General features: G+C 35.0%; 1 non-coding gene across 1 annotated transcript; it reads left to right on the forward strand.

The window, feature by feature from the left end:
• Positions 1-10,620: 10,620 nt before the first annotated feature.
• TRNAR-UCG (transfer RNA arginine (anticodon UCG)) lies at positions 10,621-10,693 on the forward strand. Its single transcript has one exon. It is a non-coding gene; the product is annotated as a tRNA-Arg (tRNA).
• Positions 10,694-16,664: the final 5,971 nt, after the last annotated feature.

The following is a 16,664-nucleotide window of genomic DNA, read 5'->3' on the forward strand; positions in this document are numbered from 1 at the left end:
TTACTGACAGTTACGAAACCCATGAACATTTTGTATGGGAAAATGTTTTTTCTTTTATTTATTTTTTTCCCATAATTTCCAATGTTTTTAATACTCACAAGTATTACTCCTATTCCTGGCGAAAACAAATCCAAAAACACAAAAATCATTTATGAATACGTTTTTAAATTGGTCCAGCTGTTGTTGAGTTATACGATTTCACTGAGCGAATTGTATGGGGTGCCCTAAGCAAGGTCTAATTTTTTTTTCCTAAAATCTTTTGATCGAAATTATTTGGTATAATATTGTATGGTATAGGTACTTATTTTTTTTGCATAAAGATCTTTTTGCATACCTTTTTTTCCCTAGAGCACTTTTGGTCTATAATTGTTTAGTCTAAAAGTTTTATTACTATAGATCTAATTATTACTCAGTCTAATATTCAATGTCCTAAAATTAAAATACTGACAGCATTTTTATTCCAATTTGACGAATTAGCTTTCATTCGCTGTTTCTTACGAGTATGTTTAAGAGAAAAAAAAACAATGTGTAACATTTTTACGTTTATTTCGAAAATTACACAAAAGGTATTTATATAAGTAGGTGAGTGTATTACATCAAAGTAATATTAGTTGCATTGCAACCGCCATCAGGAAATCAAATTTCGAATTATAATTCATTCTATTGTTAAAATATTACACCTTTTTCTTTGCTCACACTTTTATACTAGGCACTAAATTTATCAGCGTGAAGCAAGAAACATTTTTAATCATACGCTTTTTAAAAAAAAATGAATATTTGATACTTGGATAGGCGAATTAGTAAAGGGGGGATGGGGGGCAGAGCCCCCCGCAATATATAAAACCCAGGTAACATGATTGCTCAACTATAGGTTAGGTTAGGTTAGTATTTTGTCAAGGCGTGAAATGCCTTAACTAAGAAGAATAAGAGCTCCGCTTAGCGGAGCTCCGTCAACTTCGCCTCAGAGTCGTTAAATTCATATGAATATTTGCTTTACAATCGACAAAACAATTTTATACCATACAAATGACTAAACAATTTATCTACCAAAAAATATTATGAAAAACAATTTCGAGCAAAAAGTTGTAGACAATTCAATCTTTAGACAAAACGTTGTTATGCAAAAAAATATGTTACTAAAGAACTTTACACCAGCCGATGTACACCCAATTGTATGATCATTGATCAGTCAGTGGCTATATTTTTGAACGCCTCGTCTTATATTACCAAATTTTGAACTTTTCTCCACTAGAGCTTTTATTATTGTAAACAAAAACACAAAATGATCTGTAAAGAGCCACTGTTATCATTTTACTATTGCAAATTTTGCACCGAGGTTACCCGCCACGCCGGAACGAATCGAGGTGCAACGTGATAAGATAAGTTGACAGCTTGGAGCTTGGCTGTATCAGAAACCTTGGTTAAAAATTACGCATTCATTGATTTACGTTTAAATTCAAGTCCATCAAACCTTTCCACGTGTTTTAACATTATTAATGCGTTCGTGCTTCTGTCTGATCCATATCTTAATTAGATGTTTCATTTTCAGTTTTATATCTAGTTTTCTCTAGGTTGGCAACGCATGTTTATGAGCGGTGGTGATCTCTTACCATCAAGAGACCCACTTGCTCGTTTGCCAACCAGTCGAATAAAAATAAAAAATATTACACTAATTTACTATAATAAGTGTTTATAAATATAAAAGGTATATTAGGTACAATAAAATTAAATGAGCTAAAACTATAATAAATATAGTATACATTAAAGGCCGCATTATTTAATAGATACTAGATTCTGTAGTTTATTAAATGGTCCTAAAATAAGTTATTTTGTGTTTTCAAGAATCCCTCATTCACACGTCCAATTCAAGCGTCAAAAATGAACGCGTTAATTAGAATTAGTAGTTAAAAAAAATATCTTTTTGTCTTAATCAAAACAAAATTAAGCAAATTTGTCTACGTCATGGTTTGGCTATGTAACTTTTATGAGAATAAATAAATAATAATAATAAATAAACGCGCCACTTTTTTAATTCACGCGGCAAGCAAAAGTAAAATATACTAATTAGAACGTCATTTTTCTAATTCACGCATCATGCAAAAGTAAAATATTCTAATAAACACGTCGTTTTTCTAATTCACGGGTCTTATAATTATTTTTTTAAATCATACCTATCCTTTAATAATTATGAAGTGCCCTATAAACATTTAAGTTTCAATGGTCGATATGTTACTATATTCGAGATAAAATTAATTAAAATGTAAGTTGAAAAAAAGCGACGCGTTAATTAGAATTAGAACAAAAATCTGAACGACCGAGAAATGACCGAGCTCATCTTCTAAAATTCTGAATCTAAATCAACCTTTACTCTAGAGATACACAAATTAGTATGTCTCGAAATTCTCATTTCCCTTAATCTTTTACTTTCATTCTTTTCAAAAGTTGCACCTATTTACCAAAATAACGTGAATAGATAAATGGGTGTGTCTTTTCCATCTATGTGACTGATAATGCACGAGGTCATTTATTACGATAAGACATAAGACACATAAATATTGCAAAGAAAATATTTGCACCGACTTATCGTTTACTGTTTAACAACATGCAGGGGGTAACGGTGGGAGTTATCGAAGTAGGTACCTACAAGAAGGTTATTTGAGAGCAATACGAGTAATTATTAATTAACCTAAATATTTTATTTAAATAATTTGTTTTTAATGTATGAGCCACAATAACTTGTATTGAATAATGTTTTGCCATCGTGTTTCGTTGGAAAAGTTTGTACCGAGTTTGCCATATCAACCAAATAGCTTACCGAAGTTTACTGAAGCTAATAATTAAGAAAGCAAGAAAAATACAAACTTATCCGACAAAGTACGATGGAAAAATATTATTGACGTGATATGTACCTTGTTCTTCCGCTAACAAAAAGCTATGTCATGTAATTGGGCCTTTCTCTTAAAAGTTGTACCCCTAACCAGTGTGGAATATTTACTGTGCTTAAGAGCTATATTGTCTACTCCGAAATCACAATCTACATGGAAATGTAAAAAAGGGTGTCCCAAAATTTGAAATATTCGTTCCGCACGTTCCTATATTAAGGTATTGTAAATTAATGGGAAATTTTGTACCTGGTTCGTTACATCCTATAGTGATTCAGGATAACATTGGACGCTAAAGTTCACAGAAAAAGTTGTAAACTTTTTGAAACCGTAAAATGTTGATGATGATACTTAAAATAGTAAAACGGGAAGTGGTAACGGTGTAGTTTTTTCATAGATAATTTTTTAATGCCTAGTTCAGCAATTCCGAGTCGGGAATTTACGGAATTAAAATGCGAATTGATTTAAGCGTGAGTTTGGCATTCTGTTTCTTTTATATGCCGCCAAGATTCGCCTAATTAAGACCTTTCAGTTGCACCTATTTACCACGCACGTGAATAGATCGTGGGTGTGTCTTTTCATCATGTGTGTAAATCACCCATTTATTGATCATAACACATACCTGCGTGAACATTTTTGTTTTAATAGAGTAATTAGTAATTAACCTACAAGAATTTTATTTTAAATAATATCAATTATTGTATTACTAAATAACTTTATTGAATAAATTTTTGATCGAAATTCGTTGAAAATATTTGTCTTGCCATATCACCAAAAGTATTTGAATTTATGAAAATAATTGCTTCAAGAAAAATTCAGATAACGTATATTGACGAGATCTAAGTATTTTATCACAAAAAGCTATGTCATGTAATTGGGCCTTTCTCTTAAAAGTTGTACCCCTAACTTTTTTCTGGGATTTGAAATTTTTATGCTACATCTACTCAGAATCACGAGTACTATCGATTGAAATAGGTAAAAAAGAGTGTCCCAAAATTTGCATATATTTTTGTACTTCCGTTCCGTTACTTTCATATTAAGTGTATTGGGAAGGGTAACGGAATGGAATACAAAATTTTGGGACACTTTTTTTCCACCTATTAAAATCGATAGTACTAGTGATTCAGAGTAGATGTAACATAAAAATTTCAAAATCCCAGGAAAAAGTTAGGGGTACAACTTTCAAGAGAAAGGCACGGTTATGGTTCATTGATAAAATACTTAGATCTCCGCAAAGTAACGCCTGGATCTGAAATAAAAGAAGCAAGGTATTTCATAGATAAAACTTTTGATGTCGATGAGGAAGATTTTCAGCGAATTTCCGTCAAAAATGTTTTCCAATAAAATTATAAGAGTAAGGCAATGAATTGATATCTTGTAACCTTTAGATATTCGAGAAGATACCGACTGAAATTTAAGCCCCACTGTACTTTGGTACAAATTAAGCCTCTTAAATACTAAAACATGACGATACCTTTCATAATTACAAACAGTTCAAATTCAAGTTCATTGCTCTTTTAAATAGTTGATGATTTATAGTAATGGTTATTTATAGCTATCAAAGATGGCGCCACATGCGATAAAAATATTCCTTTAACAACACGACTGACCTCTGTAGCGGGAGCAACGTAGTAACTGATAATGATTATTTATTATTATTCGGTTCATAGTGGTTCTATCAATGACATAGCTTCTTATTATTACGACTTAGTTGTGCAAGGAATGTGTAGGAAAGAATAATTCTATAAATGAATTGAAATAACGGAATTTTAGAAAATTACCATGAGAAATCGCAAAACATACGTGGTCTTTATTTACGTTGTATGACAAACACTTGTGCAAAATCTCGTGACTTACCCCCTTATTCATAAAACTTAACAAGCCTATGTTAACTAACAAATGCTTTGTCCCTTTCTAACAAATACAAATGTCGAAGTGACAGATAAGGACAAACGAATTTTAGCGGCATTTTAACTAAAATAGGTTTGATTGTCGTTTATGAATAAGGGGGTTAGCGTTTAAGTTTTTGGGATTTTTCTTGGATTTCGTGGGAATAAAATATTAATATGTTTATCCAAGACTTTCAGCTATCTAAGATTCAAAAGGGTTTAGCAGGCTAAGGAAGGTCATGTGGCCCCTGTTAGGAATAGTTAAATTGGTGAATGTCAATTGTTTGTCGCCTCATAACTATTACTAGTAATCACTTTTCAAACACAGCAGTTCAGTAACCTTTTGTGACAGCCATACGTCAAATTCAAAATAATACACTCTTTGTTGCTAGGCAACGAACATGAAACTTTAAAAGCGAACCTTCAGAAGGCTCCAATCTTGATACGTGAAATACTTTCGTTAGTTTTTTTTTCAGTATGTTGCACCTATTATAATTAATTGATTTTTCGTATGGTAGTAGCTAATACTATTTGTAATTCATATGATTTTTTCATAGTTGTACCTTAAAAAAACTTGTTACAAGGTGTCAAAAAATTAATTGTCATTTTTGATTTTATTTCTCACGTATAAAATATGAATAAAATTGTAAAGTATGCTCCCACTCAAACCACGTAGCTGTGATTTTGTTTCAATGCTTTAGCTGCTATGGATTAGGAGAAAAACGAGTTTGAAAAAAAAATAAAAAAAATAGTAGATTGTACAACAAGAGCATAAAACAAGCCATTTTACCCAAGACGTTCATATAGCCACCCGAGTCGGTACGGCGAGGGTGGATAGACACGTCGAGGGGAAAATGGATTTAATGCTCGAGTTTTACACTCTGCTTTTCACTTCGATGGCGAGGAAATGAAATAGCAACAGTGAAAACAATTGTTCACTCACTACGTAAATATTATTTTTCATGCATTACTATATAATTATACTTTTTTTAGTTTTAGTGATTTATTTTGATTGATTTGATTGATTTTTAGTTTTATATAAATAAAAAATGTATTAAAAAATAAGTATAAAGAAACTTCTTTGTTTGTGGCTGTTGACACCTAATTACCTTGGTCTTAGACGAAGATTTTATTTTATGCACTAGTGCATAAAAGTCATTTATTCGCTATATCGCCTAGATCCAGCATAAACACCAACTTTACGAGCATGAGAAGTGAAAGTACATTTTTGACATTATCTCTGTGACACTGAAAAACCTCACGCAACAGTGGCGCCACCTAGAAAGACAAAACACGATAGCCATCCGTCATTACGTTCTATCCGTTTTAGCGTGAAGGAATAACAAACACCCATATACACGCAAAAGTAGGTACACACACACAAACTTTCGCATTAATTGATTAATAAAAAACTTTGAGATCGTTTTGACATTAGTTGTAGCTTAGTTTTATAGCTTGAATTTAAAGCCCCATGGTCAGAGACACCCTGTATAAATAGTGATAGTTAAGAAGATATCGGGTATCTTATTAATTATTAGTGAAATTCACAAGAGTTTCAAATATTAAAACTAAGCTAAACAAATACAACAAGTGACTTCCGACTGTGTCGGTTTTGTTACTTCGGCTGATCCGACGGTCGACTAGGAACGCAATGAGAAAACGAACCTACCAGGAGAGCATGAATCCGAAGCAATAAACGTTCTATAAAACACTTCACATTCAAAATGTTGACTCACTCTGAGCTGTACAGCACAGGAATACGATTTAAAACGCGTGAAGCTCTGAAAACAAGGCAGTGGCAATCGTTACAATGCTACATTTACTGCTATTCCTATTATGAATCTTGTACGTTTGTGATAGAAGCGTGTATGATAATATGATAGCAATAGAACTTGTAAGGGACACGCTATGATTGTGTTCTGGATGGATGGGTATCGTTTTAAGTTCATGGTGCCCTAGTACATTCCGGCACAAAGACGGGATACGGAAACGTAAAAGGAACGGAACTATATTTTGGAACGGCGCTAGTTAAGGCTGAGAAAATCCAAATTGTATTTTTTTCTGTCTGAATTAGATTTTTTTTTATTTGTGGCCAATTTTAATTGTAATTACGGTAGATTTGCTTTTGGACACGCCCGAAATAGGGTTCCGTAGCCATTACGAAACCAAATATAGTAATATTTTTCCAAGGATTTCGTATTTTATCCAATCTTCGAATCTTCCAAGTTTAGGTATATTTTATACCTTAGGCTGCTATTTACTCTTAAACAACTAATTATTCTCAAGCAAACTTAGCCGTTATAGTTTTTCTTGAAAGTTTGATATACTTACTACCTACCAACTACGATCCTGAATTTTTTCAAATTTCCAAAAAAAGTATTTGGGGCACATTACGTTTTATTATTTTATCCATAGAAACTGCAATTAAGTATTCACTATCAAAACGTGTTAGTAAAACCGTCTCTTGTGTCGTTTCCCTAGCGATTTTATTTTAATTTTCAAAGTAAAAGTAGAAAAAAGGTATATTTTTGAAATTACCATAAAACAGGCATATTATAAGAACTGAGTTCTTTACCTCTATAGCTCAAAGTTCAACTCGCAGGTTCAACAGGAATGCGAACAAAAAAAAAGTTAGCATTTCTTTTACAAACAAGTAGGTATATTAGTAACATAATAGTGGTGATGCTAGTCTGATAGAACACGTATTTATTAACATTATAGAAATACTATAAAATAAAACCACTAAAAATGGTGACAACTTTACTTAATCTAAATTCACTTTTTTATAATGTCCTTGTGTTCTCTATCCACAGTTCACTGATTATTTAGTGTTTACCTAACCCTGTACGAATACAAACAAAATTATTCCACTGTCAAATTGACACTGTAACTAAATTATTTTTTTAAATAAAAACCTAGGTTTCAACATAAACAATGTAAATATTAAATTCGTATCAGCTAAATAAATATTAAACGTATTAAATTATATTGTATGTTTCGGACTATTTCGTAGACCTTCTTCTCGGGAGCACGCGACAATATCACCGACTCCGTTACAATATATCATTTAACCCTTTAGTGGGTAACGGCAAGATATTTGCCGTCATACGACTCAGATATTTTATTTTTTTCTCAATGAATGTGTTGTTAGTTAATATAACTTTTGGTTCGCATAAGAGAACATACTCGTACCAATTTACGAAAAAAAGAATAGCAGATAAACGTTATTCCAACCCATGTTAAATGATGATTCTTAGGCCTGAACTTAGATTTTTAACTATTCCTTACAATTGAACAAAAATGTTTGTAAATAAAATTTTGTTTGCTGGATTTATCCGAAAGTCACAATTCTCTACTTTCAGAGACAAGATTGGCGATATAAAGTTTAAAGAAAAAAAATCTGTTATTTGATAATTTTAAAAAATGAAGACGGCAATATATTTGCCACTATCCGTTAAGTGTCTGGTGTTTATTAAAGGAAAGGGTGGGTTAGGCTACAATTGTTATTGATTTATATATGGAGCAATAGCTTAATTCAATACTTCAAATGGCCCAATATGCTCTTGCCCGGTTATTTATTTGAAAGAATTCAGTTTTAAGTTAAATAAAGGTTTTAATTATTTCTTATCATCTATTGGTTTTTAATTTATTTATTTTAGATACGTCGTGCCACCCGTAGTTCCCCCGGCAAACTGACATGACGGTCTTGTCACTTAATGCCCTTGGCTGATAGCGGCAAACATATTGCCGTCTCATAATTCGGAAACCCTGCAATAATATATACATTTCTCTTTCTCAAAAATCATAAAAAAAATCATTCATGCTGTGCGTATCGTTAAAGTTCTCGATTCATTGCTTTAAAAAAATAATGGTCAAAGGGTTAATATGAGTGAGTCTCACGGTTCGTGTTAAAAATGTTTGCACGCCAATGTACACATGTCATAGCACATTATCACTACTTATAAGACCATTTTACTTTGTCTAAAGCAAAATAAACTATTTCATTTCATTTCATTACGTAAACAGATGATTTAGTCATATTTGACTGGAGAGGCTAATGTTTTCCCCTACTCCCCTTTTCCCCCTACTCTTCAGTCTTTTTTTTAATTTATATTCTCAAATAAACATAATAGGTACATTTTTTTTAAATTAATTATCTGCCAAACTACATGATAATTTGTTCTAGTTGTTATGTTGCGCCCGACTCCGTCCGCTTCCTTCGTTTATCACTATCCGCGGGAACTACGTAATTTTTCGGGACTCAAACTATCTGAATTCCGAATTTCATCTAAATCGGTTCAGCCGTTTAGACGTGATCAGGTAAAAACAGACAACTTACAAACTTTTTAGTGGGATAAAGGAAGCATTGCGTACAAGATTCTACCCTGCCTCAAATACCTACCTAAAACTGTCTACCAGCTCTTGCAACATCAAGTAAGTGGCCCGTTCTAAATCAGTCGCGATAAGTGGAAGATTCCTCCGACCGGGAAACCCCTGGGTTATCGGCAGTCCTTGTGCTGACGCACTCGCTACCAGGAGAGCAGAGGTCACACTGTTGCATCACCAAACCACAGGGGGCCTAAGCATGTAAGGTGATCCATATTGGCTTGCATACTTGTTGAAAGTCTGAATGTAATTGTTTGTCAGAATGATCGTTTGTCATAACTCTGTTTTCTCCGAATCCAATAATTGTTCAGAATTGTTATAAAACAAACCTAACCTAACCTACTTATACATAGTTTTCTATAGGATGACCATTTAAAAATTTCAGAAAAAATTATGGTTTCAATGGGAAAACTTATGACAAACGATGTTTCGGACAAGCGCTCCCCATGTAAGCATGTAACGTGCTTATATTAGAAAGGGAAGGTAGAATAGACCTTAAAAAAATCTAATTGTATAGACCGTCCGTCTAACCTAACCTAACCAACAATGAAATAGTTGGAAAACCCCCGACATTGTCACTTCAAAGTTCAATAACCCAAAAACGGCTGAACCGATTTTAATAAACCATGTCTAAGAACCATCGCTAGAAAACCTGCTTTCAAATAAAAAAACCGCATTCAAATCGGTTCACCCGTTTAAGAGCTACGGTGCCACAGACAGACACACAAACACACATAGCGGTCAAACTTATAACACCCCTCTTTTTGCATCGGGGGTTAAAAACAGTATATATTCCCCTTGAATGTAGCATTTTGCCTAAAATGCTACATAATACTGTCAAAACAGTATCTTCCCCATCTCACCCTAGCAATAAATTAGCCTTTAGACAAACCAGAAAACAAATAATAAATATTTGGGTTTTCACTTGCTTTGACCAAGTCAAAGACGTTTTCCGATGTTTTATGTCAGGTAAGTAGATGAATTACTAGCTAATGTTCTTTCTTAAGCCGTGGTGGCCTAGTGGTTTGAACTTTCGCCTCTCAAGTAGAGGGTCGTGGGTTCAAACCCCGGCTCGCACCTCTGAGTTTTTCGAAATTCATGTGCGGATTTACATTTTATAATTTACCACGAGCTTTGCGGTGAAGGAAAACATCGTGAGGAAACCTGCACAAACCAGTGAAGCAATTCAATGGTGCGTGTGAAGTTCCGAATCCGCACTGGGCCCGCGTGGGAACTATGGCCCAAGCCCCCTTGTTATGAGAGGAGGCCTGTGCCCAGCAGTGGGACGTACATAGGCTGGGATGGGATGGGTTCTTTCTTAGCTAAAAACGTAGTTACTTAATTGCCTAACATTTTCCATACAGTCGCAATTGTGCTAAGCGTTCAAGGTGAACGACCTCATGACATCATTGCGCAGGCTCGCGTGGCAGGACGTGTTGGGCTATTTAGCAACTCTGTTCACAGACCGTGTGGCCTAATGGATAAGGCGTCGGACTTCGGATCCGAAGATTGCAGGTTCGAGTCCTGTCACGGTCGATAATTTCTTTTATCATTTTAATAAAGGGAATTTTAATGTAGAAAATTAAACAAGATTTTTACTTGTCTTTAAAACTAAAATAAGTTTCAAAAAATAAATAACATACAAACCTATATTTTTTTCTTTACTGTCTAAAAGTTTAGATAAATTAGGGCAGAAGTACCGTTTGTGGCCACTGTACCGTTTGTGGCCATTTATTGTTTAAATATACGTTTGAAAAAAAATTATAGTAATAAATCATTACAAACTTAATTCGTTTCAGTATAAGCTTTTGAAAACTCACTAAACATATTATTTTAATACTATATTTTTTTATATATGACTTCAAATGTCAACTGCATGGCCAAAAACGAGCTTAATGGCCAAAACCGGTACGTCTGCCCTACTTACCCAAATCCAATCAGGAACAAAAGTTAAAAAAAATGTGACTTAATTTTTTTTTGTTCAAAATTGTTGAACTACCTACATTATAAATGAATATTTTAGAAGAATAATTAAAAAGTTTATCTTTACGCCTTCCTGAAAAGTGGCGCACGGCGTGACACACGCGGAATTTTAACAATAAAAAAATACTTAAAAATAAAAAATACTTGTTCAACATTTTCTGATATTTTAACTACCTAACTACATTTTTTAGGACACAAAGCTTGTAATTTTACTGTAACAACGACGTATAATTGTGAATTAGGGACTATTTAGTAAGAATAATTACCAACTATTTATATAATATTACCGTACTTGGCCTCTTTTCACGTTTATGTTTTGGTGAGACTATTCCTCTACCCTCATAAAAAAAAATTTTTTTTAGGTTAATCTAGTTCTGAAACGTTTCATAACTGCTTATTATTTTTTGTAGAATTTTAGGGCATGAATCTCATTTGTCGGTTGAAATACTTTTTAATAAGTAGACCTAATACTTATGTTAATAATACATTCGGTATCATTAGCCATATTTCATACAAATACAAGTAAACAAACAAAATAACACTATGTAATTGTACGAAAATTACGTAGGTACATACCTTACGTTCAACACAATTCACGCATTCATAAAACGTAATTTTTAAAGTTTCTTTTATTGGACGTATCGCCAAATCGACTAAAACTAAATTAAGATCTAAAGAGTCAGAACTTAAGTTTTAAATTAAAAGTTTTGTCAATCGGACATAAACCTTTTTGATCCGTCAAACTAAAATATTCAAATTAATACTTATCTATGCATTAAGAACGCACGCACTTTCCTGCTTTTCGGTGAATTACCGTTTACGACACTTTGTTTCGGCCGAGGCGTGCGGTGAAAATTGGAACTAAATTATTTCATATACAATTTTTGTTTTGCGTTGACAGTGGCGCCACAAGCAAGGGTCTGGTCAAAGTGGCGTAACTTTAGTTTTGAGGAAAATAAAATAGGGCATGATGTGAATTAATTCTGGCTTGTGTTTTAATGTGGAATATTTAACTACCTTTGTTAAATATCCCGTGTTGTTCTTTTTTATTTTCCTTGTATTTTCGGGTGTTATTGATACGAAAACGATAGGGCTTCGATGTTAAATTCATTTACTGCCCTATAATAGTTTTCACTTTGTTTTCATATTGGTTGTGCTATGAGAGCTCCTTTAATAGGTACCAAAGTTCAAGTTTTTTGGACAACCGGAAGTACCCTAGGTTTTTTGGTTACGGCAATTTGTACGGAATACCTTTTTTTAGTGATGTCTTTTGAATACATTGATTTAGAAGTTTATTTTTTTTAATGCTTCAAAGAGTAGCAGATCCGAGTAATAAACATTACTTTCAGCTGGATACCTCCACGCGTGTATGGGGTCATGACCATGACAGACGGACAAAAAAGTGGTCCTATAAGGGTTCCGTTTCTTCTTTTCGAGGCACAGTCAAGGAATCGCGCACTAATGTCATGTTGACATCCGATATATCTACTAAAGAAATCATAGTCAAATTACAACACAATATTTTAAAATATAAACCCGCACAAATCTGCGAAGCAATGAGGGCTATCGCGTATGAATTCGCGACTAGAGGCGCTAGTGTAGCGTGAGGTCTTCGAAATGTCAAATCTCATAGTTTTTGGGTGAGCTACGCGGGTTTATTTATAATTAGAATAATTTTGTGAATATTTTGCAATATCTGAAATTAATTATGGCAAATCTGCGTTCGGGGGTAATAAATGTCTGTGTTTTGAGACAGTTTTGTCTATCGGAAACCTTTGTCCTCCCTTTTTTCGGAACAAAACGGGGACTAGCAGCACTGTGGCATGCTCGATATTTTTATGGCACGGTTTTAAGGTTTATTAAATATGATTTTAATGTAAACTTTGTTTTCACACCCGTAATAACAGGCTTTGAAAGCCATACTTAAAAACCTCACGCAACAGTGCGCCATCTAGTGAGACAAAAAACGATAGCCCTCATTCAATGGTGTGTGTGAAGTTCCCAATCCGCTCTGGGCCCGCGTGGGAACTACTGCCCAAGCCCTCTTATTCTGAGGGGAGGCCTGTGCCCTGCAGTGGGCAGTATATAAGCTGGGATGATGATGATGATGAGGATTTTAAAATATCGCGGTCAGTACTAATTGTATTAATTAAATTCCGGTTTTGTTCCGCGCACCTTGCTTCTAACGAAGCTCGATATTTCGGCACAGTTGCATGCGCCATGATCACGACACGAGATCATAGTCATGAAAAAGTACCCTGGTACGTGATTCAGTTTCCTTGACCGTACAGAATCGAAGAATTGTTCTTTTGGGTTTATAATTGTAAAATGTCGCATAGAACAGGTTTCTTTGCAACCGGAATCTCAAACTCTCCACAAGATGTCGCTTAGTGCGTTATTATGTTTTTCCGTTCTTCTGTATGGATTGGAAGCTTGGACGTTGACTCAAGCCATGTGCAAGAGGTTGGAAGCTTTCGAGATGTGGGTATACAGAAAAATGTTAAAGATATCATGGACGGATAGAGTAAGAAACGGAACGGTATTGCAGAGAATGAATAAAAGCTTGGAAGTGATACGTACTATAAAACTGAGGAAGCTGTTGTATTTGGGGCATATAATGCGTAACAGCAAGTATGGTCTGCTTCAGCTTATTATCCAGGGGAAGATACAAGGCCGCAGACTTTCGAGCGGCAGTCTCTAAGGTTAGGATAGCCCTAATGATCGCCGACCTCCGATAGAAGAGGGTGCCGGATGATAAATAAATAAATAAATAAATATCACGGGACAATTCACACCAATTGACCTAGTCCCAAAGTAAGCTTAGCAAAGCTTGTGTTATGGGTACTAAGCAACGGATAAATATAATTATATAGATAGATACATACTTAAATACATAGTAAACACCCAAGACCCGAGAACAAGCATTCGTATTTTTCATACAAATATCTGCCCCGACACGGGAATCGAACCCGGGACCTCAAGCTTCGTAGTCAGGTTCTCTAACCACCAGGCCATCTGGTCGTTTAAAATGATGAAGTTTATAATTGACATTCTAATGAGGAAAACACTTTTGTTAATATCTACTGTACGAGTACTACTCAGTAAAACAAACACTCCCCATATAAAAGGTTAAAAATTGTCTAAACAAAACATGTGTCCGGGCTTAATCTTGGTACAGTCAGAATTTTGGATTTTCGTTTGTTGTTTTCCTTGTTGTTGTTAAAATTTATTAACTGTTTTATATGCATGCGTATTGTCAAGTATTGGCGTGGTGACATCATCATTGAGGCCCGCACGCATGGGTTCCATGCTATTGTGCGCAGGAGCCGCCTCGCTGGTGGTTAGGATGCGGAGCAGCACCAGAAGCATGTTGCAAGCTACAAGAACCTAACCAACTAAGAACCTGCGAAGCAATTCAATGGTGTGTGTGAAATTCCCAATCCTCACTGCGCCCGCGTGGGAACTACGGCCCAAGCCCTCTCATTCTGAGAGGAGGGCTGTGCCCAGCAGTGCTGCAGTGGGACGTATATACTCGTAGGTTGGGATGATTGATAAAGATAAGTTGAAAAGCTAAGTAAGATAAGTTGAAGACCTTAGATAAGTTGAAAAACCTCCGACATTGTCATTTCCAAGTTTATCTCAAAAAGGGTTGAACCGATTTTGATGAATCATATCTAAGAAACATCGCTAGAAAACCTGCTTTCAAGTAAAATAAACCGAATCCAAATCGGGGCACCCGTTTCAGAGCTACGGTGCCACGGACAGACACACAGACACACACACCCAGACCGGTCAAACTTATAAAACCCCTCTTTTTGCGTCGGGGGTTTAAAAAAAACAAAGGCGAAAAGGTGAAAGGTGTCTAGGCGTAGGCGACATAGGCCACAGCCTACGGCCTCGCGCGCGGTCTAAGGGGCCTCGCGCACCGAAAGTATCTCGAATTTTTAACCGACTTCAAAAAAGGAGGTTATCAATTCGGTTGTATTTTTTTATGTTTGTTACCTCAAAACTCCGTTATTTATGAACCGATTTGATTTTTTTTCGTTCGTCTAGGAATGCCTTTAATTAGGTCCCACAAGCACCAAATCAGGATCTGATGATTGAATCTTAAGGAAGTCGAGGGAACTTCAAATATTGTATGGACACCTATAGTAAATTCGATAAGGTGAGGTAGACGGCTATAGGTCCACTCCTGCTGGGACGTGCTGAGACTCCGACTTCAGACTGGTAGAAAATTATTTTCATGGGTTTTTGTGAGTAGTTATAACAATATAAAAAAAAATTATGTCCTCCTAACGCCCAAGTCAATTTTTTGTTTTATGAACATTAAACTTTATGTCACTTTTTTTTTATTCGACTAGATGGCAAACGAGCATGTGGGTCTCCTGATGGTAAGAGATCACCACTGCCCATAAACATCTGCAACACCAGGGGTATTGCAGATGCGTTGCCAACCTAGAGGTCAAGATGGGATACCTCAAGTGCCAGTAATTTCACCGGCTGTCTTACTCTCCACGCCGAAACACAACAGTGCAAGCACTGCTGCTTCACGGCAGGATTAGCGAGCAAGATGGTGGTAGCAATCCGGGCGGACCTTGCACATGGTCCTACCACCTGCTAAGAGAGTTAGAATAGAATAGAAGACATTTATTCACATTCACAAAGACACACAAATACAACAAAACAATTACTAATTCAATGTCAAATTACTGATAAGTCCTTTATAAAGGACTTTGAGCGTTAGGAGGATATGGTATAGATAATATTATACATTCATAAGTGTGTTTTTAACCCTCTCACCACAAAGGAAAACATTATATTATCCCCATTAATCCTGCAGGCCGTTGACCCCTTATTTTAACTCTACTGCGTCACCCTTAGAGCATCGAGGTAATCAACTTTGAGGGCCAATTTGACCCTTACAAGTGTGTAAGGGTCAAATTTATATAATCGAATAAAATAATTTGAAGGTTAGATCGGTGTCCACTCAAGTAATAATTCTCTGTTTTATCCTATTGGGTGTATAAAGTTTTGGGATATTTAAACTCTGCAACTTTATCTACAGCGTGTTATTTTTGATTTTCGTTAACTTTAAGAGAACATTTACAGCAAATTAAGTTAATTTCTCCAAGATACTAGTCGCCTAACTGTTATTGTGATTGTATTTAACTGTGATTTTAATTATGAGCAGTAAAACCGTGTCGAGGTTCTTAATTTATGATGTTTTTTAATGTCCCTAACTCAAGCGTTTTTAATTCAAACATATTTTACAATGGAAGGTTAAAAAAGTGTGTTTCTGTGATGTCTCTCTTATATGTCACGTCAATGTCACTTGTCAAATTTGTAAATTTTATAATTTGACAATGACCGCAAAGTTATTGCATGTGCTCGTATGAAAAAAAAACGAAAAAATAATATTAGTCTTTATCTTTATAGAGGTAGTCTTTATCTGGACCTGGCCGTCTGCTAAGTTAACGGAAATCACGAAAACCACGGTGTATATTGTTCTGGTGCAAAGGCTGTC

Source organism: Choristoneura fumiferana, chromosome 9 (assembly GCF_025370935.1).
Source record: "Choristoneura fumiferana chromosome 9, NRCan_CFum_1, whole genome shotgun sequence".
Lineage (NCBI taxonomy): Eukaryota > Metazoa > Arthropoda > Insecta > Lepidoptera > Tortricidae > Choristoneura > Choristoneura fumiferana.